The sequence below is a fragment of the Pseudochaenichthys georgianus genome, chromosome 23, assembly GCF_902827115.2.
Source record: "Pseudochaenichthys georgianus chromosome 23, fPseGeo1.2, whole genome shotgun sequence".
NCBI classification, from domain to species: domain Eukaryota; kingdom Metazoa; phylum Chordata; class Actinopteri; order Perciformes; family Channichthyidae; genus Pseudochaenichthys; species Pseudochaenichthys georgianus.
The window spans coordinates 20,299,450-20,303,235 of NC_047525.1; positions in this window are offsets into that span (position 1 = coordinate 20,299,450).

A 3,786-nucleotide genomic window follows, 5' to 3' on the forward strand; every position below is an offset into this window, starting at 1 on the left:
CTCTGTACTTTGGCATTAAGTATGCATACTATTGTGACATACTACTTCATTCTAACATGGCCACTAGAACTCTGACCCTCTTGCTCATAGGTCTGCTGTGCAAAGGATGTTGGGTCAGGTCCTAACTTCCTGTATTCTTCCCTCTAACATATTTAAAACAGTCTAATCATTTGCATTCAGTGCTTGGATTCCATAAATTGTTATACAAGTGACTATTTTTTAAATGCCATTTTCTTAATGGCTTTCATTTTTGTAAAGCACTTTGAATTGCCTTATGTTGAAAGGTGCTATATAAATAAACTTGCCTTGGCGGCCAAATCGAAAATAGAAGTGTTTAAAAGCATATTTTCTTGCACATTATTACTCGAGTTATATTTAATGTATTCTTATGCAACTGTGAAAAACGTAATTTCCCCAAGGGCTAATTAAGTAATCAGATTGATGATACATTCCAAAAGAAGACTGGATAAAAAAAAAAACTAATACCACTTCCTTTGACTTTTGGAAACACTGAATTGAGTTGAATATATTCTTCTTCTCTTTTTTTACGTTGGACAAAAAGATCAAACCCACGTGATGCATACCATAAAAATCACTTTATTTTAACATTTTAACATGCATGTCAATCCACACATATTTAAGCATAGCTTTCATTATCCAAGTTCACACGTTCTGTGGCACAGTTTCATATGAGACGTGATTATTAAGAAGGCATACAAGTCTCTCTTCAGTTTATTCTGTTTACAAAACACATTGGTCCAAGTGATTCGCGTTGATCCGGTTCTCTGTCGTTAGTCACCAGCGCCAGCAAGGCAGTAGATTGCGCAGTCATCTCCACAAGGGGTAATATAACAACCCGACCAACAGCACAAACTACTACCTCAACCAGCGCATGGCCCCCGGTGCTCTCTGCCTCCTCTTTTGTCCTCTTCGCTCCACTTTCAGTCAGTGTCGCTGTGCGTAAAAGCGCACGGGGTAAAAAATGGCGTGCGCGCAGAAACGTGGCCGCAATAAACCGAGACAAAAACCCCACCCAAGGAAAGAAAAAATACACCTTCTGTACCTTTCCCTCATTTCCTCCACCCGCTGCTCTCCTGAGATGACCTCCATGAAAATGACATATGGCGGGGCTCTCCGTGGATTTCCTGGGCGGCACATGCCACATGCACAGCTTAAAACACCACAAAAAAGATTGTGACGTTATCAATGTTTAAATGTGGACATTAACATACGTCCGCATATTGTAAATGAGCCAAACAATGACTAAAATGCACGATCGGTAGGAAACAATCAGCATTGCAGACATCCATATATTATATTACACGTGCACCATAAACACCATAAACAAATCAGAACGCAAACATGATTTTTATAGCATTGTCGGCAGAATTAAGACACGATATAAGAAGTAGATTACCAATAAGTCACTAATAAAACTGCATTCTGTATACATATTACCGGGAATGTGTTGAAATCGAGAAAATAAAAAAAAAATCCGCCTTGCAGCTGAACTGCAGCAGACTGTTTTATAATCTATTGTTGTCTGTTTCCGTCTCTGCGTCCATAGAGGGAAGTTGTCTCGGTGTCAAACCAGCTCGGTTCAAAAGACCAACAAATGTACGAATCCACATCGTAGAGAAACACGATTTTTTAAAAGTCTTTTCTCCCCGTAAATGCCGCATGTCAGGTAGGTGTGGAAAATGAGTGGATTCGGCGGAGCAGCGTGGATAAAATTCGCGGGGAACGTCAGGATGCGTGTGGGCACGAGCGGAGCTCAGAGGAAACGAAGAGGTCTCACTCTGACGGATTTTCAAACACCAGCAGACAGAAGAGACGGTCAAGTAATCAGGATACTGACTTTAACCCATATTCAAAACACTGACCAACACTCACCTTTTTAGACGTGCTTTTAATGTGTGGTTTATGCCGTGTCCTTGTGATAAATATGGTTTTATTGCTAGATTTTAATTAGACTACCCCTGCCCTGTAAAGCGTCTTTGAGTACCTGATAGAGCACTTGATAAATAAAATGTTTTATGATTATACAAAAAGGTGACTGTAATCTCTTACAGTTGCATACAAAAAAAATTGTAATCAGATTACTGATACGTTTTTTAAAGGCGGGGATACAAAAAAATTGGATAACAATGTTACAATACATTTTAAAGTAAAGGAACATATATTTGTTTTGGCCTGACATTCAGGTTTCTTATATAATACAGATAACATTATTTTTTTAATATGCTAGCCTACCTAGTTTAGGTTACTGATTAAATGTTTCAATCTTAGTAATTGTAACAGAATATATGTTTCTAAAGTAACCTCCAAACCCTGTCCAGTGGGAGCTTGTTATGAACTAGTGCCCTAACTCTTAAGACATTTTGCCGCATTAGGCACCATTTCCATTCCATCTCATGACAACTCTCATTATCAAGCAGCAGATTCATACAAATGATGAAACGGTAAGTTACATGTGCGACCCTACCTTCTTTTTCTGCCTTTTTTCGCACAATAGGTCCTTGCACTGAACACATTGTGACTTGGCACGGTAAGCACAGGTGTGAATAATTGAACTAACGATGCTCACTGTCACTCACTGGAGGACTCCAACAGAGCTGGTAAACAGTAACACCTGTGCTTTCCTACAGTCCTTACTGTGTGCTGTGTTTGTAACAAAGGGCAAGATGAGAAAGAGTCGGTGTGCTGTAACTGCATGTCTAATTAAAATCAGAACAATCCAAAAGGTATTGGTAATTCTGAGCAGTTTTAACATATATTTGCAATTTCACTTAAAAGATCTTGCAACAAAAATATATGTATTAGGTTTTTTTAATAAATGGTGTATTTTAATTTATTTTATATATTTATGTTTTATTTTTTCTAAAAACATTAATATATTCTTAAAATATTTTATATTTATATGTGGAAGTGTCAATGACTGAGGGAAAATATTTCTTGCAAAAATGTGTTTTAAAATATATATTTGTGTATTTTTTTTCATTTTTAATATATATATTCATATAATATATATTTAAAAAATGTATTCATTTATTTTCTCTAAAACATTACTTTAATATATGAAATGCAGTTTTCTACCTAACTTATAATAATGTAATACATTTACTATATGCATTTATTACGTAATAGATCTTTAAGTAATACATTCATATAATATAATATAAAATAGCATTTGGGTTTAGATTAATGAAATCTTTCACTGTACTTGGTTACCGTTTTGTTCTTGAGAGTGAACCTCTGTCCTGCACACACGCGCTCCCTTCTCCGCCCTCCTATTGGTCCGGAGGAAGCGCCCCTGCTCGGGGGAACCTCCCAGCTGAGAGCGGGCAGAGAACCCGTCAGAACCAGAACCCGGAGAGAACACCGTGTTCCTCCGCACAAATCCGCCTGCAGCTGCTGCACACACTGGGGAAGAGGGTGGAGGGCTTACTCTGTAATTACTAACATGAAAATCAACAACTGACATGATCCAGAGGGCTGAAAGAAGCTAAAATCTCAAAAGGGAAATGACGTAAGCAAGTGCAAGAATTCTTACTGCTGTGAACAAGACTTCTACCTGCTTTTGATCATGATGAAAAAAAACATATTTTACCTTTAAACTTTGTTACCGTTAACGGCAACCTTTTCTTTCACCAGTTGAGAACTGAACGTTTGATTATTTATGAAAATACTTCCGAGACAGTGACGGGAGCCTAGAAGGGAAACGACACACACTCACACCTCATACAGGCACTGCAGTGCAGAGTGAAGAAAACCAAAGGACCCACA